At 52.8% G+C, this 23,383-nt stretch overlaps 1 long non-coding RNA gene across 3 annotated transcripts; it reads left to right on the forward strand.

Annotated features, from left to right (window-relative positions):
* On the forward strand, positions 1 to 21,513 carry LOC310900972. Of its 3 annotated transcripts, none has more exons than XR_014585491.1 (2): positions 1 to 2,491; positions 4,669 to 9,096. It is a non-coding gene; the product is annotated as an uncharacterized lncRNA (long non-coding RNA). The 3 variants fall into 3 exon arrangements; XR_014585492.1 differs by lacking the exon at positions 4,669 to 9,096 and adding an exon at positions 18,375 to 21,513 and having other exon boundaries at positions 1,743 to 2,491; XR_014585493.1 differs by having other exon boundaries at positions 2,370 to 2,491; positions 4,053 to 9,096.
* Positions 21,514 to 23,383: the final 1,870 nt, after the last annotated feature.

The following is a 23,383-nucleotide window of genomic DNA, read 5'->3' on the forward strand; positions in this document are numbered from 1 at the left end:
AGCTGGGGCAAAAGAAAAAAAAAAAAAAAAGGGTAAATCACAGAGCCAGCAACTTTCTTGGCGTCTCTGGGACTGTGGCTCCTCCTGCCCCTCTGGCCTTCAGAAATGTACTCAGCAGAGCTGCCCGCATAGAAAAACAAATGCATCCCAAACCAAAACAAACAGAGTTGGGTGTTGGTAGTGAATGGGCCAACACCGTGTGCTGGCGTCATCTCTGCCCACTGCCAGCACGTTGTCATAGGAACAGCTGGATTATTTTACAATCCAGCTGTGGAGCCAATTCTCCAAAGGAGTAGCCTGGAGGGAGGAGAGAGGGGCGGGCAGAAGGGAGCGTTGCTGCATTTTCTGGTAACTGAAGGGAGGAGGAGTATTAGTGCTGAGAGTAAGGGAGGGATTACAGTGCGTGCCATCTACCATAGCCTGAAACCACAACCAGTCATTTCCAGATAACTGACTCTCTACTCTTAGCTGGATCTGGGAATTAAGAGCTTCCCAGTGGAAGAAAGGGTGAGGAAAAAGGGAAGTATTTTTTTTGTGTTAAAGCTGATAAAGTGTGTTTCGCAGCACGTTGTCCTGCAGTGACCATGGCTTGCCCACTGCGTGGAGTGCTGTGCACCTCTACTGCGCCCCGCCAATCCCAGAAAGTTGGAGCTGATCGAGCGACGGCTGCTAGCTCACCAGGAAAAAGATTCACGACCGTTTCCCTTGCCCTCTAGGAATATTTGTGGCTGTGTTCCCTCTCTGTAAGCTGCTTGGATCGTGTTTTGAGCCTGCAGCACGCTGAGGGCACTGCAGGTACCTGAGCAGAGGCTCAGGCTTTGTGCTCACGAGGGCTGTTGTGCCAAAATGAACACGCTTGAATTGATGGCTGGAGCTTCGCCCTTTAAGGCCTCGTGCTTTAGCAGGTCCCACAGGCTGTGTGCTCCAGGAGCAGAGCCCTGCAGCCACCATTGGGTCACCAAAGCCAGATCCTGCCCCGGTGTGACAGCAAAGCAGCGCCTTGGCGCGACTCGGCCGGGTCTGCCTGGAGGTGCTGGTCCCACAGGGAGCGCAGGCTGAGGCCAGCCAGATGGCCTGCCGGGGGGCCGGGGGCCCTACAGCGGCCTGGCCCGGGGCGAGAGGTGGCCCGGGGAGGCCGGCAGGTGCTGCAGGCCGGTGGCTCCGGGCCCTGCTCCTGCTGGGCCTCGCACGGTGCTCCGCAGCCTGCCCTGCCTCGGCGCCGGTGCTTTGGAGATGCCTTCCCTGGGCAGCGCCCTCGCCCGAGCTGGAAGGAGAAGTCCTGTTTTATTGCTGGACTCAGGAGTGATGAGGGCGTGACAGGTGACAACAACAGGATGCCAGGAGCACCGTGATTTTACCTGAGTTCAGAAAGGATGCCGAGCCATTTTCTGTACTCGGCCTTTTTCCTTTTGTGTGTCACGTGCACCCTCATGTACAGATGGTGTGCAGGCTAGGGGCAGATTTGAAAGGGAGATCTGTGCCGTACCTTGCTGGTTCTTAACGTTTTAGAGCTGCGAAGACATGTTTTAGGCACTGCAGTACCTTCCTCCATCCCTTCTGCTTTCTCCATTCTTCTGGCTCCTCCCAGTGGTCTCTGCTGACCCTGCTGGTGAAGGCTTTCCACCCCTTCCAGAGGGACCCTTGGGAAGCGTTCACATCCAGCCCAGCTTCCAGCACGTGGGCTTCTTTACCAGGGCAACTCCAGACTTAGGAGAGAAGCTCTGGTGGGCGCTGGCAGCCTTAAGTGATTTGCAGGATTTTGATTTGCTTGTGAATATATCTGTTTGACAAATCGACTTCTGGCCTTTTTTTAGTAGCGTGGTTCTGGACCTGGCCCCTGTTCTGGAGGAGTTACCTACAGATGGAAATAGTGCTGGAGAAGAGGTCGGAGTTTGGCCCGTAAAATATGCCAAGGGATTTATTTGCCTGGCATCTAAACTGCCACTTCGGTTATTTCCACATTTGCAAGGAGATGCAGAGATTCCTCTTTTCTCGTTGTATTTTTGGTCTCTGCTGCTTCGGGGACATGATTGAAGAGGCAAGATGCAGGCAGTGACTAATGAAGTGTCTCAGATGTCTTTCCATGATGAGACAGCCACCGGTGTGGAAAATGCTGCTCTTTTTTCTGGGGGGAATTTTGTCTCTTGCTGCCTGTTATAGGGAACCCACTTTCTTGTTCTTTATTTTAGCCTTCAGCAGAGAAGGAAGAGGAGGAAAGGGGTTTTCAGGCCAGTCAGCAGGAGCCTTTTTTTCTAGAGCTTCAGCAGATCCTCACCACAGTGACACCCAGGTTAGGCTGTGTTTCCAATTTACCCCCATCTCAGCTGTTACAAATTTACCCAGAGTGGTCTCCCCGTGCAGCCCACCACCCCTACTGCTGTTGTGAGTAAGCTGTAGCCGAGTGACTTGGAGCGGTAGCAGCAGGCAGTGCGGTGAAGCAGTAGCAGCAGCAGCAGCCCCCAGCCTGAAGATGTGGGGGACATGCAGGCAGGTGCGTTGTTAGAGCATGGAGTGGCTCTTGTGATGGGTGCAATGAGAGCAGCAACCGTTGGGTCCCGGGGTTTTGCGTGAGTGCAATGTAGGTTCCCTCATTGCTTGTGATGCAGCTGGCTTTGGCTTTTATTCATCAAAAGCTTGGTGTTGATGGATAGCAGGGCTACCCATCAACAGAAATTAATGAAGGCTAGACACGGAAGCTGGGGCAGAATGTGGGAAGGAAGCAGAGAGAAGAGAAAATGAAATCTTATAATTGCAGGAGAGCAGGGGAGGTGTGACATTGGCTTTTACGGGGAGTACACTTGCTTGGTGTGGGTCTGGTGAGGAGCAGGTCGCTGGGAACGTTGCTGTTCTGCAGAATTACGTGGGCAAAGCCTGACCCACTCTGGCACTGTGAGGTGTTGTGTGGTAGCTCTGCCCCAGGGGCTCCCATCAGAGGTAGGCCTGTGGCAAGGGGAACCCCGGCCCAGGAAAGTGACTCAAGGCTCAGCACGTGGGCTGCTGCCCCTGACAGTGGCAGTGGTGTTGTTACTTGTTTTTTCCCAGCTTTGGGACTACAGGGGTGATGCTGGTGCAGGAGCACACACAGCAAGGGCACACGCTGCCGCCCAGCCCCTCCTGCCTCTCAGATTCTTAGCTGGTACCGTGCAAGGCACCTGGATTTAGGTCTGCTGTAATTGGCGCTGCATCCCCAGAAAATACGCAGTCCAGCCTCCTCCAAATGTTTGCGTGTGGACAAACACATGAGAGGTTTAAGAGCAGGAAAAGCTAATTTTATTTTATTTATTTTTTGCTTCCTGGTTGGCCCCAGCTTTCAGAAAGGTGTTAGCTATGAATCCTGACAATTAACAGACAGTTGGAAAATGTTTTAGAGGGTTGTGGCTATTTTGGCTGCTGGGTAAGTGGGGGTGAAAGCAGAAATTCAACTCGGTGCTATGCTCTTTGTTACTGTCCCTTTTATTATCCTTGTTCCCTTTGATGTGGAAACGTTGGCCACCCTTGCCCTCTGGAATGGTGCTCAGGTGTAATAATGTGGGACATCTGTCTGCTCTGAGCCTGTGCTACTCATCCCCTTCTTGTCAGGGCCAAATTTTGTATGCTCCATAAAGCCAGTGCTTAGCTGCACTTCCAGGCAAAACTGCCCATGCGAAAAGGAGCTTCAGGCACTGCGGTGCGCATGGAAATTGTTTGTGCAGACTTTCTCCAAACTGCTGTGTTTGAGAACGTCCCGTAAGGAGTCCAAACACTTTTACTGAAAAGGATTGTTAACAGCCAGTCCGCCAGAGATCCTGAAAGTGTTTGTTATCTTGAACTGGAACTGTAGATAGGAATGGAGTTGCTGGGTCCTGGCATTTGGTGCTCCTCTAATCAAGTACATCATTGTCCTTTGAGGAGTAAGCATTAAATAAATAGTTCTTTAACAGGTCAGAGTTGATTCGTCATGAAAAAAGAGCTGCTCTGCTTGCAGACTTTTCAGTCTCCTAAGCTAGGTGTCAGTTGTAATAATTTATTTTTTTTTGAAAGGAAACATGATCAGGTCAGCTTTATCCCTCCAGTTTAGGCTTTACGTAATAGCAAACCCATCGGAATCACTTGATGATCAAAAATAAAGATCAGCTGAAGACTTTCTCCAGGAAAAGAAAGCAAATGTGCCTTTGCCCCTTGTGCTTACAGCCTTGGTATTGCAGCCATGGAATGTGGCAGAGGAGATGGGCTTAAAAGCATGGGCAAATGTGAAACTAATTATCCTGGTGTCATTGTCCAAGCTGAATGAAGTGCTGAAAGAAAATAAACATTCGCAATGAAACCCAGCGTGGATCTAAACAAATTCTTTCAGCTTTAGTAATAATCTGTAGTGCTTCCTTAGCAAATGAATGACTGGGGATTTTTTTGTTTGAGCTGTGACTGTACTCTGACACCATCACCACCGATTCTGCACAGCTATGGCACGGACCTGCTCTTCCGAAGGGCTTTTGCCACAGCAGCTGGGCCAGGCTCTTTCTCTCTCTTCTATCAAAGTGTTTCTTCATGCAGGCAGTCGTGGCAGCTCTGTGTCAACTAAGCGTGCAGCTGCATGCACGGCTTTTCCTGTTGCTTTGGACTCCTGCCTTTTCGAGACCAGCCCATAAACGATTATGTTTTTTTTTTTATATATATATATTTGCTTTGCAGCTAGTGTGATCCTCGAGCGCCTTCATTTCCAGAAGTAGCTGGTCAGTGGCTTTTTCCTTAGATAAAGAATTTTTTGTACCCTGCCCTGCGAGCAGCTTGTTCGCTGCAAGGATGACTGTAGCTGCAGTTACGTCTGCTGCGAAATTCCCAAGATTCCCATCAGCAGCCTCGTTTAAACATCCCCCAGCCCTGCTATAAACAAGCGAGAGACGCTCGCCCTGCACCCTGGCCGAGAGCCAAGGGCATCGGGCGCTCCAGCTGGAGACAGGAGGGGAGCACAGAAAAGAGTGTCAAGTCATGAATCACCGCAGCGAGGACCGACAGCCACCGTCAACAAAACCAGGCAAACCTGGGGCTCGCTGCTTAATTAAGCGGTTTATTTCTCATCAAAGTGACAATGTGCAGGCGAGCTGGAGAGGCAGCAAAGCACTGCTGGCGAGCAGCTGCCTTCGCTGCGTGCACATGGGGTGCCTCCTCACCACGTTCTTCGGCAGCGAGATACCAGTAGGGCTGCGGATGGAGTTTATGGGCCCCTTGGCTGCTCCTGGCTGGTTTCCTAAGGTGACAAAGCCTACGTAATTGTGCTGTTTACCTTGGGGCCCTCCTGGCAACCTCTGAGCGTATAGGACAGCTTCAACCAGATTTGAGAAAAGATTAGAGATGTCCAAGATCGTTACATTTCTACCAATTTTGTGATGCTCTGAGGGTGGAAGGAGAGTGGGGCCCAGGTCAGCGCCTTGCCATAGCAGAGGCAGGGAGGGTGCAGCCGATACGGAGCTCGTCTGGCGGCTGTGACCTGTGTATGCAGGGTGCACGTGTTGGTGCGACAGCCAGCACACGCATACGTCAGGACTGGCCAGAGCAGGGAGGGAAAGGGGCGTGAAGGGAAAACGGGGATTAGCGCAGGGCGGGAGAGGCACACAAGGGCACAGGAGACAAATGCAGAACAGGGCTCACTGGCTATTTTTATCTGTTTCAAGATCCTTAGCCATGCCAGGTCGTGCTGCTTAATTCTGTAAAGAAATCTGTATGGTCTGTGCTCACCGGCAGAGGCTTAGAAACGCCTCAGTAGCTCCATGTTTGAGGTGTGAGACTCGCTCGGTTGGCTGCATCCTGAGCAGCTTCGTTACTGGGCTGGAAGCTTGAAAACTGTGCCTCCATCCTCAGGGGCTTTGGGGGATTTAGGCGCAGCCCAGCAGCGCCTGGCAGGTTTCCAGGGTGGCATAGCTTCTTTTCTTGGAAACTTCTCAGTGCCTGGCCTATCTGTGCTGTCACCCCTCACGTGTATGGGATAACAAAGGCCAGGGGGATGCTCCGTGGCAAGTGAAACCGCAGTGAAGTTTTCCTTGGGTACTGCCTATGCAGAAAGCTCACGGGACAACAGTCTTATGTTGTGTTGGCACAAATGGCCTCACACCCAAGCAGGAGCCGTGTTTTTTGCCTTATGGTATATCTTACCACATTACTTTGGAAAGGGCTGCAGCTCTGTTTTGCAAGGTGATCTCCTGCAGCACAGCCGATGCCAGTAGATGCTCACGATTAACTGCACGCCCTAGGGCGTCCTCCTTCATCCGTGCCACGCCGCAGTGCTTCCCACCTGGGCTGATCTGACGGGCTGTCTGTGTGCCCCGTGACTCCGGGGTCACCTTGAGCAGAAATCCTGTGTTTTTTTTTTCCTGAATCGGGAGTGCGCGGCCTCGTGTGTGTGACCAGCGGGCGCAGCCGGCTCCCTCCTGGTTGCCGTGCCCCTGCTCCTGCGAGGTTATGTGAGGAAAGACAAAACTTTCTTGCCAGAGGTGGGGGAGCGAATTCAGTCTCCAGCAAACCTGGAACAAGGAGCAGCTTGGAGAAGGTGTGCTTCCAGGCCACGAGCCAGCGCTGAACCAGCACCAAGAAACTGCGGCAGGTTTACAGAAATGCCACAGGCGAAACGAGAGCTCTGGTAATTCACATGCTCCCTGGGTCTGACAGGCAACCATCCAGCCTCACCTCTTGTATAAGACTGGCCCCTTCATTTCGTGTAGTTACCCCTGTCCCACACCCAATAATATGTGCTTGCCAGCAGTGCTTTGGGGAAGTTAAACAGCCCTGGTGCAGAACTGGCTGGCGACAGGGAATCTACCGCTTCCACCGGCTGAGCAGCCACACTCCACAAAACAGCGTTTTATTTCTAATCAGGAATTGCCCGGTTATGGCATCCGGCTGTGGTTGCCATTCTTCCTTTCTTCAGGAGATGAAAGACTTTTTGAGTGCTTCGTGTTTACTCCGTGGGACTGCAGTGGCATAAAGGCACTTTCTTCTGTCTGAGAGGCGAAGCAGGTGGAACTTCCTGTGGGGCAGATGGAGCAGCTGTCAGCCACTGGGGTCTCTCTCCCCACTCCTTTCCCCAGTGCTCAACAACCCTTTAGAGCCGGGAAGTAACGCTTTTACCGTAGCTGTATGTTGGCATCAAGTATCTTCCATTGCCGCTACCCACCATGTCCTTCTACGAGTGCCCACTGTAAGGCTGGATTTTAACCCATGTTCCCAAAGGGAAGTGCTCGGAGCCGCTCTATATGATGCAAGGTGCACGTTGAGGGCCAAAAGGAGTTAATCAGTACAGGGAAATAGGCTCTGTCATCTACACAGAGGGTGGGAGAGAAAGAAAAAACTCCCTAGCGGGGAGAAAGGAAAGAGAGGTCCTTGCAGTGGCCCTGCCAGTACCAAAATAAATCTCAGAGAGGGGAACAACAGCGGCAGAGAGCTACCAGCACAAAGGCATAGCAGAGGAGCAGATCTCTTCCTGACTAAAGGCTGCCAGCTCTGGACCTTGGTGGTTAGTTTGCTTTGGTGAGCCCTGTAACCACCGGTATGTGCTTGTCCTTCTCATCAGCGGGCCGCTCGCTACACAGGCCAAGTGGCGATACTGAGGGCAACAGCCTAAAAGGAATGTGGCTGAGCCGTTGGATCAAATGCTGGATTTGAACCAAGCCCGTTCTGTTTTGGAGCAACTAAACCGTCCGGTGGGCTGGAAAAAGCTCTGGGGAACGTCGACCAAGGTTGCTAGAGAGCAAAGTCGCTGAGAGTTTCCATCCAAAAAGGATCCAGGCAACATCTCCTTACAGTAAACAGAAGAAAGCCTTGCAGCTCCGTGATCTTTAAGCACAAGGGGGAGTGGAGGAGGCTGATGGGAGCAGGCTGAGAGCCCTGGGAGGTTTTATCCTGACAGAGCACATCTGTAGCGGAGAGCTGCCAGCCTGCCGTGAGAAGCCACAGGGGGACATCTCCCGCTTGGAGCACATGCCGTCTGCATCTCCGGGGGCTCCTCGCACCTTCCTAGACAGGACTGCAGGAGGGGAAGCAGCTCAAACCATCGGCGGTGTTAACAGCAAATCTGACATCTGGGCTGGCCAGTGGAGCAGCCCAGGCATTCGGTTTGTTTATTTTCCTTAGGCCCTTGGCGCTTCTGCTCTTTGCAGAAGAAGGCCTGAGTGCGTTGCTAACGCACCGCTCGGGGTAAGCACTAAACGAAACTCCCACTGTTTTGAGGAACCGAGCTCAGGCATTTTTTAAATAACTGCTTCATTGTGATTCTTGGACAAATTGAAACTAAAATTTCTTCCCCGCAGCACTGTTTTTTGTCTGTTTTGCTGATAGGCCGTCCTGTAGCTGCAAATCTCCAGCGTATTGAAGTACGCTGCTTCTGCTCTCACTCGGCCTAACTCGACACTCCGGAGTAATTTCATTAGCATCGGTGGACATACTTCCTCTGTCCACTGGCACAGAGCTGGTTTGGACGAGAGCCCCACCATGCAGAGCGGAGAGCTTCACCTCTCCCCCGCTGCAGCTCGCAGGATCTGCGCAGCAGAGGTGAACTTGCAGGAATGCAGAACACGAGCACACGGCTGCTGGGGACCGGAGAGCAGCTGGCCTTCCTCTGGCACGCGAGTGGCTTCTTCAAGAGCAAGCCTCCAACTGGGGGCTGCCGATTTCCCCAGTACATCATCTACAGCACCAGGGAAATACACCTCTGCGTCGCCCACGGCCTGCTTGGAGAAGCTCTTCAGAGGCACCCGCTCTTCTTTTTTCCTCTCTTTGATTCCAAGTCCTCTCGCTGGCATCCTGGTACCTATCACCACGAGCCCCTTGCTCTTTCAGCCTTAAAAACAATGGGGCTCAGAGTGTTAGTCTCTTTGGAGGAGCTAGGCTCTATTTTTAGCCAAGCTGTTTGCGCGAGCAGTTGAGGAGGTGTAGGTACAGCGCTGGGGATGATGTCTGAGCAGCTCGTGGCTGCCGAGATGCTGAGCAGAGCTCAGAGTCTGGCAGTGGGAGGCTCGCTGGTCCCTCGGGGGTGTTGCAGGGAGGGGGCTGGAGTGGGTGTAGCTGGTGATATGTACAGGCAGCCAAAACCTGGTGTTGTAATGTCTGAGACAGTCTGAGCTTGGAAAAGGCCCCGATGATATCACCCTGCAGAACTGTTAGCGGCAGAGTGCAGGAAAGGAAACGTTCACGAGTCCTTTCCAAATCTGTAAGGAGAGGAATTAACGCTCCTTCTTCCCATACATACCACACCGCGTGGAAATGGCTTTCATTCATGACCAGGCATCCAAAGAGACGGCTCTTTCTCTTTTCTCTTCTCCTTGCTGCTGCCATCTCTCTGCCACATGTAGCAGGGAGGGCTGAGGGCGGAGGGTGTGAGAGCAATGCCTCTTCTGTACTAGCTCCCTGCACGCTGAACTCTGCGTACCGTCCTGCAATGTCGCTTAATCCACTTCCCGAAGGGGTAAACAAGCAATGGTGCTTTCCTTGCTGCCACAGAGGTGAAGTTCTGCAGGAGCATCACTGAGAGGTGAATTCTGCAGGAGCCCTCCCGTGCTACCTCCTGGTGGCTGCTCTCTCTCTGCAGCTCACCGTGTCCCCTGTGTTCCTACACAGCCCCTGTCTGAGCCAGCAGGACTTGTCCTGCACCAAGTCCTGCTTGACTGCAAGACCTTCCCGGTACCTTTTGCCTGTGGCCTGCACAGCACAGCCCTCCTGCTTCACAAAGCCTCTCTTTCTGGAGGTGGGGAGTGAGACCACGCAGGGAATGCTTGGTTGCTCTCGGATCTGCTTTTTTGGCGTGACCCTCCCGCTGCCGCAGTATCACTGGGAGGGTGGGAAGGAGGAGCTTGAGGCTGGAGCCAGTTCATTTGAATTAGGCGAGCGATGTCCTGCATAGCCCAGGGAGCGTGAACAATGATGTCAAGCAGTGGCTGCCGCAGCGAGCAATTATCTTTGTGACTGTTCTCAAACCAAGATGGGGAGAACGTACGTGAAATATTTCCCTCCGTCGTTTCATGCAGCAAGGCCTGCAGGCTGACGGAGCTGTCACACTGAGAAAAGTGAAAGCAGGGCCTGGTAAGCTGCTTCGGCAGGCAAAGCTTTTTCTCTTAGCCACTTGCCCATCGCCGGTGCACAGTCTTCTTGCTTCCCCTCTTCTCCAGCATGGTAATGTGGGCTTCTCAGTAGCATGGGCTGCCCTTCCCCTGCCACCTGTGGTGGGTGAGATCAGTGTGGAGCTCCTGCCTTCCTGCTCACGAAAGAGCCAACTTCACATGCAATTCGAGAAAGGGCAAGGCAGATAACAATCCCTGCCTGCGGCTGTCGTAAAACCTAATGTTCCGGACTCACCTACTCCAGCATGGACACCTGTTGGCAGACTGGCTGAACAGGGCTGTGAGGATTCGTTTAAGCTTGCGAGCATCAGTTTGGTAGCAAGCAAGGTGCTACTCCTAAGGAACCAGAAAGCTAAGAGGTAGAATTGATTTCCCAGTATCTTCTGTGGCTTTCTGGAGCGCAGCCCAGCGGACAGCAGTGGGGAGCAAGCTAGGGAGGGAGTCTTTGTCGTGTGATAGCTGCAGGATAGACCCGTGCAATTTTCCTCTCCAAGGAGGAGAGCGCGAGTCTTCCTCCAAACAGCTCACCAAATATTGTAAGCTGAATTTGAGGTAGTTGGAGCTGTTGACAGACTGGGAAGATAGATGGAGCATAATGCTAGCCAGTTTAGCCAAAAGATGACTAAGGTGGGGGAAGGATTGTTGACTCCAAACATCTGTGAGGAGATGGAGATTGCATTAACAAAGGAGAAAATTTAGACAGGAAAGTGCTTCCTAGAAGCGAACTGTGTCTCCCCAGGGAGGGGGTGGGGGTCCCATAGCTGGCAAGATGGGAACGGCCATAAGTAATGACAAATCTAATTCCTTGCCATGTAATGATAACAAATAATGCAGAACGAGCCTTGATAAAGAGCTAGATAACAACCTGGTAACAACCAAATGCAGAGTCTGGGGGCATGAGCAGGGTGGGACGTGGGGTGTTCTGATGCTGGCAGCGTGTGCCTGGCAGTTCTGATGACTTCCTTGAGCCATAAAGCTTGTATTTAGGCTTTTCTTCACTCAATACTTTGGATCAGAGGTAAATTCAATTCCCAGGCCCCTTCTCTGAGATTTTTTTTAAATTTTTTTTTTTTATTCAAAGGAGGAGGACTGCGGTACAGCAACAATCAGTTTGTGCTTTATTTGCTGGCACTGGGATCCCAGGGACCCCTGCACAGCTTTATGTCACTCTCTTGCTGTTTGGAGGGAAAAGATTTCCCAGCAGAGAAAGCAGAAAAGCAAATTTATGTTTTGGAGGAGTTGCTCTGTGGTATGAGCCAGGGACTGGAGTAGGGACTCGAGTGGACAGTCAGATCCAGGAGTATGTGAGAAGCGGTTCCTCTGGGATGTGGCCAAGACCCTAAATGCCCTGGCCAAAGGGAGCCCTGACTACAGAGCAGGCAGAGCTGTCGGCGAGATGAGCAACTGGATCTGTGGGCCCAAGTGATCCCCAGACACCAAATTACAGGGCCAAGCATGAGGGCTCCTCTGCGGCTAGTTTCTTGGCAAGAGACTAGTAACAATGTCCTATTTATACACCATTCAGAAAGATGGGGTGAAGGCCAGGGCTCTTCAGTGTTTTGAGGCTTTGGCTTGGTCCGTGATGAATCCTTGGTTTAATTTGGTAACGCTGGAGCAAGGTGGCAGCATTTTGTCTTCTTTGCAAACCTGAAACCTTGGTTTCATTTAGCGTGGGCTGCAGTGCCAGTTCTGGAGGGTTAAAATGTGAAAGGGGAACACCCTCTGCTTGTGCCCTTGACCACTTGGTCTGTTGATGATTATCTCCTAGCTGGTAGTCATAAGATAAGAGGGAAAATGTGACTGTGAGGGTGCTGGGAGAGCTGAGGCAGCCCTGCACATCACCTGCCCCGCCAGCGACAGAGGAAACGGGTGAGTCAGGGCCTGGGAGGGCAGCAGGGGCAGGACGGAGGGGCAGCTGCCCTGCAGGGCTCCAGCTGAGAGGGCTGAAGTGCTGCCCACAGGGGTCAGCCTCTGCCCCCAGCCAGCTCTGGGAGGGCTCGGGGAGAGGAGTTCCCAGCCCTGCCTTACAGGAACCCACCTCGTGGAAATGTCAAACCAAAGGGCACTTGACCATGTAGAAGTGAGATATGAGGAAGGCAGACAAGGAAAGGGGCTGGTGGCTGAAGTCACTGTTTGTCCTGGAGCAGGTTTGTCCAAGTACACACTTCAACAGCTAGATGAGGAAGATCGTTGTCCACAGGGGTCCCGAAAAAGGGATTTTTTTTCCCCTAGTCACGCTGCGCTCACACAACCACCAGATCCCCAGCATGCTCCTGGCGTGCACTGGTCAAACTGCTGTGACCAGCCTGGGGGAGTTGAGCACAGAGGAGAAAGAATGAAGAGCTGGTGCTGGGCTGGATGGGGTGGCCAGCCTGGGCAGGAGGAGCCTGGCACACCTGCTTGGCAGAGTGTGGGAGATGCAGCTGGAAGCTCTTCTGGAGGCTCCCTGCTCCACCAGGCTCATCCCAGCACAGCCTGGCCTGGTGTGCATGGGATGGCTGCAAACTGCGTGCTGCATGCAGGGCCTTCTAAGGATGCTTCCAGCTTGCCCTGGTGTGCAGGCCGTACCTCCTCTTCCTCAGGTAAAGACTCGCTGCTTCTTTGTGCTGTGGAGGGTTCAGCTCCCCCTGTCCTTAAAGCTGAAAAGAAAAGTAGCACCAGGTGCCCTCGGGTCAGGACCCCCATGGCTCCCTCAGACAGCTCAGTACGTGGAAATGGATCACAGACCACAACAACGAGTGCAAAGAAGGGTGGGTCGACATGGGACAGAGCCAGCCTGCAGTGGCAGTGTACATCCAGTGGGAAACTGGCGGTCAGCTTTCCTCCCAGGTGCTACAGATGGGTGAAAAGAGCCCCCGTCAGCAGCATACACACCACGTGCACTATGAAAGGAACCACGGAGTCACGTGAGAACCATTGGCAGTGTCCCCTGTCACTTTTATGTTGCTTGTGGATGACCTGGCTGATAGCTGACCAGCTGTCCCATCCCAACGAGCCCCAGCGGTGCTGCAGCACACCTCCCTTTTGTGACAGAGTTCCTAAAATAAGCAAGTGTGGGTAGTGCTGGGCGCACCCCTACCAAAACATCTCCCACCACTGGCTGCTGAGCTGGTGTGACACTGCTCAGGAATGTCCCTCAGTGGGACACCAAACCGATCTCGCCTCCAGAAGAGGAAGCACCACGTCCCCGCGTGTCCACCCTGACCCTTCCTACAGCACCAGCCAGCCTGGCTGTGCGGGCCTCTGCCCGGGGCAGGCATGGGGAGGGTCGTCCCTCCAGCCTCCCCCACTCCGCTGCTTGAGCCTGGCCCGCTTTGGGGACCCAGTCCCGAAATGTCCGAAGGACGAAGGGAGAGTCCCCCGAGGGACTCCCTTCATCCCCCGATGCTGGGATCGATCCGGAGTGCACATTTCCCCTCGCCCCTCCCTAAAGCAGACCTGCCCCGAGCACCATGAGGGCTGTGGAGAAGTTAGCCCTGCAGCTGGGGAGACATCTGTGATCTGGCGGAGAGAGGTTCTTTCCACAGAGCCTGCTATTTCTGCATGACCTAATCTGGGCTCGCTGGTCCTCTGCGCTGTGACTCACGGCGTGCACGGTCCTTTGGTTGCTGTGGTGGGCTGCAGGGCTTCGCGGTGGCCTTTTGCTCTTCCTGCAGGACAGCTCTCCGTGACTTGGGTGCCATGAGCTCTTTGACGCTTTTCCATTTCTGCCTGGTAAGAACACCACGATCCGCAGCAACAGTAGATTGTCATCCGAAAACCCTCTGAGCAACAAGCCGTACATTAGCCAGCCAGGGCCTGCACTGGTCCAGGATGAGGCCTGTATGCACAGTGCTCCCAAAGGAGCCATTGACAGCTCTCAGGAATTACAGGCCTAGGAGCTACTACTGTGGGGCAGCCTGCCTTGTCAAGGTAAAGCCTTACAGAGCTGGGTGGAGGGGAAAAAAAAAAAAAAAACTGGTTTAAAAATAAAGCAGAAGCTGGCCATTTATGGCAAGGCAAGCGCTGGCTTCCTCATCAGCCTGCGCAGCACCCACGGAAAAGCTTTTGCCATCCGTAAAGCTGGCCCCTCAGCCTCGGGGCTCTCCTCCCTCCCCTGCACCTCATGGGGCAGCTGAGCCCCAAGACTCCGCAGGTTCCCGAGCTGCAAGCGCTGGGCCGTGGGTACCAGATTAGCTCTTTTTTATTTCCTTTCATTTAGCAGGATCCTGCAGAGCTGGGCAGCTGCCAGTCAGTCTGTCAAGACACGAACTATTTTGGGAATTTTTATGATGGAACAATATTTTTTCGGTAAACAAACGGAAAGCTGTTAAACAGGGACCTTCACCTCGCAGCTCCCGGTTCAGCTCCCTCACTGCTGCGATGCCACAGTGACTGCACTGTCCGCGCTGCAGAGCTCCCTTCATGGCTCCAGCAGGGGCAAAACAAATAGCTTTTTTTTTTTCCCTTTTCATGAACTTCTCAACAAAAAAAAAAAAAGAGAGAGAAGAAAAAGAGTCATTTTGGTTTAAGCAGCAGAAGCATTTTCTTGGTGGACTTAACCCCTCACACACCTGAGGGCAAGCTTTGTGCTCTCGGGGCTGTGTTATCCCGCTGTATAGCAGCCGGCCCCATCCCGGGCTGGATTTCCTCAGGGCTGCTGGAATACAAATCCAAGCAGCAGTGACACGGGGCTGACTGTGCACAAAAGGAAGACTTCCTTTTTTCGGTGCCTGTTACTAGGAAGCCCCGATGGAGTCACGGAGTGCACAGAGGAAGGTGCTTGTGCAGGAGAACTGAGCAGTGAAGGGCAGAAACCTGTCCCGCTGTAAAATGGAGGTACCACGTCTCTCAGGGGACAAGCCTGCAAGGGGCCGCTTCATCCTTTGGAATGAAAAATCATGGGCTCGAACTGGCTTTGTGATTCCTCGTGTATTTGTGGCACTGGAGAACCCAGCTTTACGTGGAGTAGACTTCGGGGGAACTGATTGATGCCAGTCGGCTGGGACAAGCCAGGACATTTGTGTGCACTAGGCCGCTCCGCACACGCTTCGTCCACGTCACAAAGGCGTTTTGTGGTTTTCTTCGGTTCCTGGAACATCCAGTCCAGCTCGTACAACAGCGCTGGCTCGCGCAGGCCCTACTGGCAGCCTGTCGGCTCCAGAGCACGCAGATCACTGAAGGGTCTCGAGGGATGCCACTCTGCTTCTCTCCTCTGCCCCTTGTTCCACTGTCAGACTCATCGGGGAGTTGTAGGTTGCCCCACTGAGTACTCACACTGGGATCTTTTGTTCGCCCCATCCTGATTCTGCCTCGGGGTTTCTCCTGCAACTCATTAGCTGTTCTCACTCGGAAGCTCTGCTACCAATGCCTCTCTCAGAGAAGCCTGCAGTAAAGTTCCACCTTCTCCCTGGCCAGCTGTCTTCCCTTCTCCATGGGCAGTAGCAAGCCCTGCACTTTCCTCTCTCATCCCCCCATTTCTTCAGCTTATTCTCTTTGTTTTTACAGTCTTGGCAGGTCAGCTCTGGAGCCTTTGCCCCTTACCCTTCTCCGTCACACTCTGGCACATCTGGGAATTCCTCCCATGCCTATTCAGACGGTCTGCTCTCTGCCTTGTAGGAGCACAACTCACAGCCCCTCTGGGCACGCCTGTGCTGTACGTTAGGGTTGAGAGTCCCAGGAGTACTGGAAGGCATGGGGCAAGCATCCCAGGAGCTGCATCAATGGTGCTGCATGAGAGATGTGCACTGGTCCTCAAGCCCCCTGGCATTTAGGGAATCCCTGTTTTACAGGTGGAGGTACAGAGACCAATTCACTAAATTTTTTGGATCCCAAGTCTACATTTTAAACAGACACCTAAGCTGTCAAAATCCATGCAGCCCATATTTCCTGTGATTACAGCTTCTACTATCTGTTATTGGAGCCTCACTCCTACTTCCTCTTCCTGCTTTGGCTTCCCTCTCCTCACCCACTGACTTCCCCTGTCTTTATTGTACCCACACGTTAGTGCCACGAAGTGAATTTATGTGTGCTTCTCCAGGTCCACGTGGAAAGGACGTCCTCCATCCCCCGCAAATAGCCCTTTATCTCTTTCTCCTGAATCGTTTGTGCTCTTCAGCAGGGCATTCGTTCTCTCTCGAGCACTCAGCGGCTTACCTAAATCAGTGTCACTTACGCCTATCACTCCTGTTCCTCCTGCTCAGCCTCATTCCTTCCCTAACGAAGGCTTCTCTTTCTGCTGCAGTTTTATGCCTCCAGTTTTTATCCATCTTCGAGGTCCAGCTGCGTTTTGTCTTCTTCTGTCCTCTGGCAGTCTGGGACTTGCCACACTGAGCAATCCTACAGCAAGTCACGACGATATAACATGTTTGACTTACCTTATGCCTCTCTGGGCCTTAGTCCTAGCTTCACAGCTCTGTTTTCTTCACGTCTGGCTCTCAGGGCCAGCTCTGTGGGCCTCTGCTAGGGTTTGAGCATTTACCCCATGCAGGCACAACAGAGTATGTGTTTTGTGTCCCTGTAGGTGCCTTGTAAATGGGAGGAGCAGGGAAAAGGTCTTGAACGGCAGCACTGGCAAAACGAGTGCTCTGGTCAGCAACACGGGGGCCTGCCTTGTCTTCGCTCTCTCCGCCTGTGCCTCCGTGACCGATGTTCCTTCTCTTAGCTTCCAACCTGCAGGCATCTCCTGGACCTCTGTTGTTTATGACACTGCAATTTGTTGCCTTGGAAATAAGTGCTGTTTTATCCCAAACAGAGCCTACAGATTCGCAGCGCAATCCCGCAAGAGGAGCAGATGGTTTCCCCCATCTCCTCTGTCTTATTTCCCACTGTCCTCGTCCGCAGTTGGATGACAGGAATCTATGATTCAGCGCAAGTGTCCGTGGCCCAGCTCTAGCTACCAATGTAAACTGGGGAGCCATGTTTCTGCTGGGATGTGACATGCCTTTGGGTCTAGCATCACCATTTTGGCTTCTTGTAAGCGGAACTCGACTAAAACCCTAAAATAAACAACTTTTCTTGCTGACTTCAGTGGTGTCCACGACTGAAGCGCAGAAAGAAAGTTTGGCACCTGCAGTTTCTGTTTCCCAGGACTTTGTAGTATCTCTTCTTCAGCTTTCGGCCCTCTGCAAGCTCATTTTATTATTTCGTATGTCGCACTTTGGACAATGTACCCCCGTACTCCCTGCAGACACTGCGTTTCGTCACCTGCAGCCCTCCTCGGCTGAAGCTCAGCTGCAGTTTGGCGCTGGCTGTGTGAGGTAGGACTCGGGGAGCTGGGTGGGGGATATGCCTTCATGCAAATGTGTTTTCCTGGAAGCAGTTTTCAGAAGAAGTGTTGGTACTGGGGCACAGTGGGGTCATGAATCTAATAAGCACTTGGGGAAGCAGAGAGTTGTGGGGACTCTATAGGGCTGAGGAGCCCAGGGGATCTGACATGGCTGGGGGAATGAACACTTCCAAGCCTGAGATTAATTGCTTTGCAAACAGTTCTGTTTTCATTCTTTGGCTTTACTCTTTGTGATTCAGTCTGATTTGTTTGAATTCTGCTCTGAGGCTTATGTCCTACCCAGCGCTCTGCTGCCCGGGTGCTGTCTTTCATTGCCAGAGCAAGTGGGAATGAGTAAATTTAGGCTGGAGATTAGCAGAATGTTTCTTCCTTTCATAGCAGTACGATCCTTGAGAAGCTGTCTAGTGGGAACAGTAAGAGCAAAACCCAAATTGGTTTCAAGATTGAGCCTGGTTAGTTTATGACGAGGATTAAGTAAGTGACGGTGTTAGACCTTGTGGCTGGGTTCAGTGATCTCACATCTCTCCCAGTCTTACCTTTCTGGGGCCAGCTATGTTTAAAATTCACTTGGAGATGGGAAAATTGCCCTCAAGGTTCAAATGCTCTGAATTAGAAGAGGAAAATTGAGCAGAGACTACTGAAAACTTCGGTTCTTGGTTATCCTTGCCTAGAAGCAGGCGAGCTGCAGAGCCAGGGCAAGCGAGGAGGCTGACCTGTGAAAAGGAACAGAAGTCCTGTGGTCTGGGGAGGAGACGTGGCGTGGGGAGGGCAAGACAGGGCCCTGGGGAGGGAAACTGTGAGTGATGGGGCAAGGAAGGAGGGCCAAGAGCTGTGCTGGGGTAGGGGGTGTCGGGGGGCGCAGGTCCATGAGATACGGCTGGCAGGAGGAGAAGGGAAGAGGGCTGCCTTTCTTGTGCACGCCGCATCTGGCTCTTCTGCTTATCGCTGAATTTATCCTGTCTGCAGCGGGCAGCTGACTAAGGCTCCTTGTGCTGCACCATTAATCTGTGGCTTTCCATTAACAGGCAGGTGCTTGTACCCGGGGGACCACCATGCTGACTGCCAGAGGTTCCTGGCACCGGGTGCCACGGAGTTAAGCAGCCGGGCTGTGAGTGTGCAAACAAACAGCGAGACCTGTGCTAACAGCCCTGCTTTGTGCTAGCGGGAAGCACAGGCTCCAACTTCTTCCGATTTCTCACCTGTCCAGACTGGTACAGAGAGAAAATGCCTCTTGGAGCTGCAGCGAAAACCACACCTATTTACAGTGGATTCCCCAGGGCCCTCCTGTGGGGTATTAACCCTCCAAATGCTTCCTTCGGCGCGGCAAATCCCCCACCTGGTTTTCCTGGGGAAACCAGCGCTCCTGCTGCCGCAGAGACCTCCTCTGTTTGCGGCCCAGGGCATTGGCTCCTCCGCTGCCTAGAGCAGGTCCCCGCTTTTCCTTCCCTCCCCATCTGTGCGGCTATCTCCGTCCTTCGGCCAGCTGTGTGCTGGGGCTCTTTCTGCCCAGAAAGCAGGGCTGCCTCTGCTGCGTTGTGTTTTTCTCAGACCCCACCAAGTTTCCCTGAGATACCAGCTCATCCCTCCCCCTCGAACTACCCTTTGCGCTCTTCAGCCCTCTTCCCGGTCTCACTGTTTGCTTTCCCTCTTTTCCCTGGTTTCGGAGTTTTCTGGGAAGGAATCCCGTGCCCCGGCCTCCCCAGTGTTGTGTTGTTGTTTTTCCCTCAGTCGCTATGGGCAGGGACCTCGAGCCCGAGCCAAGGAAGGGAGGGAAGAAGGGAGGCAGAGAGAGAAGGAGGGAGCACAGGGGGAGGGACGGAGGAAGCCAGGAAAGCCAGAAGGCAAAGTGTGCAGGGGAGCAGGGTGAGGAAGGCACGGGGAAGGAATGCAATGGGGAAGGAGGACAGAGGGCCTTGTGCAAAGAAGGAGTTTGGGGGAAATATCCAGGAGAGGTTTTTCATTGGTTCTTTTATTAATAACGCCGCTGCAGCGGACAGCAATCTCCCGAGGAAGGCAAGGAACCCCCCGTCTGCCTGGGATGCGAGGCACAGAGGTTATTCAAGGCAAAGAGACATCCTTCAGAAAATGAACATCCAAGCCCAGGGCAGCCAGTGGGAGCACAGACTGCAGCAGGGAAAATGCAGGATGGGAATTTGGTGGGTAAGGAGAGAACGTGAAGCAAAAAGACCCAGGAAAAAAATATATAGGACCTTATATAAGTCCGTTGGAAGTGAGAAGCCTGGAAGAGGTCTGACAGACTTTCTGCGAACAGGGAAGAAAGTAGAGCAGCTGAGGGAAGTAAGGACACTGCAGAGAAGCTAAATCATTCCTATACCCACAAGAAAAAAACACAACCCCCATAACAGTGCAGTTCAGTGTACAGATGAGGCACCCTCAGGCAGGAGAACTTATAAAAGGAAATGCTGGTGTGTTAGAAAACAGCAGTCCCTGGGATCAGGCACCAGCGCCTCGGGAACAGAATGACTGATGGGGACCAGCAGCTGTGCACAGAAATAGGGGAGGGCAGAGTGAGCCAAGGAATTGCGGACACAGGTCTTATTTCAGTGCCAGGTACATCGGTCATTCAGGGTCTGCGTGTCCCCTCGGCACACCCACCTGCCCTGCTACACAGCAAGAAAAATCCACAGCTCCCTTCCCTCCGCAAAGGAGAGTGGTGCTCCCGGAGCTGCTGGAAGTTACGCAGCGTTTCCTGCTGAAGGAAGTACAGCAGAGCACGGATTTTAAAAAGGGGTGTGAGCAGGGTCTTTCAAAGGAACTTCTTGACGAGGCTAAGTGGCCACGAGGTGATCTGTGCGGGCACTGCTGGAATACTTCAAAGGAGGAGAAGCCAAAGGCCCCGAAGGCTCAGAGTGGTTCATGCCTGGGAACCGTGCAGGGATGGTTTTATAGTCGGATGGAAGCTAATCCAGACGTTACCGCAGAGCCACTCGGGGAGCCTGGGATGCACCTTCGTTGGGGATAATTCTCTGTATGCTTCTCAACACCCATGCTGGGAAAAATAGGGGAGATACAGGCAGATAACGAAAGCTATTAGGAGGATGAAAACACTTCCATGTGAGCAGAGGTTGCAAGAAACACAGCATTTGAGTTTACAGAGAAGATAAATGGTAATAGGATATGAGTTGGATGGGACTATAACTTTTTTAGGAGAGGCTATATACTTCAAAGTCTAAGCCAATGCCTAGCTGACAAAGATAAGAAGGAAATTCCTCTCTGGAGAGGTTATTCCACAACTGTCCAACAAAGATTATTTAACTGAAGGATCCAGCCCTGCCAGAGGCAGGCTCTTAGACAACATTTGCCAGCCCTGGTATCTAATCAGCCTTGTTTTTATAAACAAGCAGCTTGGGGATCAATCAGCCTGACAGTCCGTGTCCCTCAGGGCGATGTCTGACCCCTGTGGGCTCAGCACTGACCATCTCCAGCCCCGACCTCACCACTTTCCCCAAAAACTTCCCAGTGGTGACCTGGGGACAGTGTGCCATCCTCTTGCGCCTACTGCTTGTGTGATTCGTCTTTCTGATCCCCAGCCCCATTCTGCAAAGTGACTGGGAGTAACTTTAAAAAATAAAATTAAGAAAAAAATAATCAGATTAGACACTAGATAGGGTTGGGTGAAGGGAACAGCTCAATCAGAAATGAATGTGGCCGGTGGGGACGGTGCAATGCGCAGCCAGAGGTGGCTGAAGGGCAGCCAGAAAAGGCTGTAGGACCTCCTAGGACCCGTCGTTCAGCAGATGGTTTGTGGTGCTGTCCATCAGGCTAGCAGATGATCCTAACGCTGAAGGCAAAGCAAGGAGCTGGGAGCATGGGAAGCAAGTTTACGAGGATTTGGGTGATTTAGGAGAGGGGTGACAGATGAAAAGCGCCGCTTCATGTAGCAAATGTTAGATGGCCGGTGCGGGAGCAAGGAGCCCGTCCAAGGAAACCGGGTTAAAGAGAGCCACAGCACAGCTCTCTGAGCCACGCACCCTCATCAGCCCTGCACAGAGAGGCCATGCCAAGGGAATTTTACACACAGGACGTCAGTGTGCGCTTGTGTCTGTCCATGCGTGTCCCACGTGCGTGTTGCTATGCTTGTCAGCCCTACAGAGGTTATGGAAAGGGGATGAACTGGAGCAGCTAGTGTCCTGATTAGATCAAGGTTCAGAATTAACACCAAGCGTGTAAAACTGTGCTCGGGGATGTGACAAGGACACGCGTGTCCCAGTGAGTGAGGCTCTCACTAGATCATCTCCATTGATGGTGGTGTCAGGAGGGTGCGAAAGGGCTGTTATTACTGGGGTCTTAAATGTGCTTTCAGTGCTCTTGGAGGACATGGCACACTAAATGTCGGTGACCATCAGGAGCCTCCTCACTGCTCTCATCGTTGTGCCGCAGAGAGAGCAGTAACAAACAGAGTTATGCTGAGAAACTTGCCAAAATGGACTGGGACCGGCTCTGCCTCCCTTGGCCAGCTTCGGAGGACATGGGCCTGCCCCAGAGCACCCAGTCCCACTGCGAGACAGCCAGCAGGCAGTCGGGAGGAGAGGGGAAAAAATGGTGAAGGCACAAAGCAAAGATTTCCCCAGGGGCTGAGAGCGACTCCTTTGCAATCAACCCCCCGTGCTGGTGCAGCTCTGCTGTGCTCTAGAGTTCGCGCTGTTCCTGATAACTTTTTGGCCCCCGTGTTGTGCTGCTGGGCTGTGTTTCCACACCCATGAGCCTTCACCTTCTGCACACTTCATTTTGAACAGAAATATGCACATCGCCCCTTCCGTGTGAGGAGAAAGCCGTCTTCCAAGCGGCGATGTGCTTGACAGCTTTTTATATTTCGTGCAGTGGAACTTGTGCTTTTTTTCCCCCAGCCTCTCCTGTCTCCGTTGCAGATGCTGCCATTCCCGCTTGGTTAATTTGTCTTTGTCAGCACATGTTTCCACAGCAGTGGCAAGACTGACCAGCCCCGGTAGGACGGCCGTGTTTACCCGAGCGCTCTGCATCCTTCGGCAAGCAGTCTGTTTGCCGGAGACTTTGCTGTTCACTTTTACCCACTGAAGCCACAAATTCTCAATGAATTCTTATGCCTTTTCTAGCCCAAGTGAAACCGTATCTGAAAAGTAAACATGTTTTGTGTTTACATGAGGCAAAACCCACTTTGGGAAAAGAACAGTTCAAGCACAAGTGGCTGCAAGAACGAGGAAAATTCCCCTGTGAGACGAGAGTTCCCAACTCGAGAAAGAATGATGCAAGTTTGTCCCTCTAAGCATGTGCGTAAGCACTGTCCTGGGCAAGGATGCTTCCCTGGAACTAGCCCTTGAATAGTTAAGAGTAAAAAATCACAGGAATAACTCAGATTGTCATCATGACGGAGGCTCAGCTGCCACCAGGACCTGCAGAGGGGAATCAGGGAATCGGGGCTGGCTGGGGGGAAAGAGCAGCGATGAAGAGGCCAGCACGCGAGGCTGGGGCCATACATATCTGTGCTGCAGTGAGATGTCTCAGCTCTGCCCACTAGAAAAATTGAAGAAACTGTCTTCCAGCCCCAAAATGAGGGGGGGAAATGGCACTTTCCCACCGCCTCCAGGGGCAGGAGGAACCGTGCTGCCCTGGGTGGCCCAGCCAGGCCATCAGCCTCCTCTGAAATCCCCGTGCTTTTCCCTCTCCTTCCCCTTGGGATGCAGCAGTTGCAGGGGAGCTGCTGTGGTCTGCCCTGAAGGCAGCTGCGTGTGAATTGCTGGAGAGAGATTGTTTGTCAACCACACTGGGCTCCTTCCAGCTCAAGGCACTGCAAAAATCTGTCCTATCTGATATAGGAAGGGGAAGGAATGTGTATGGGAAAAATACATTCCTGCGTGCACGTCGCCCTCCCCCCTGGGATGAGGTGCCAAGATTAATGAAACGTTGGGGTTGGATGCAAAGGTGTGCAGAAAGTGTTCTGCCTCTCTGGAAACAAAAAGATAAAAGGCTACCAGCACGAGGAGAGTGGGGAGGAAGGCACACGTGCGGTGTCCTGCAGAACCAGGCTGTGTCCTGG

This window comes from Anser anser (assembly GCF_964211835.1).
Source record: "Anser anser genome assembly, chromosome: 5".
Classification (NCBI taxonomy): Eukaryota; Metazoa; Chordata; class Aves; order Anseriformes; family Anatidae; genus Anser; species Anser anser.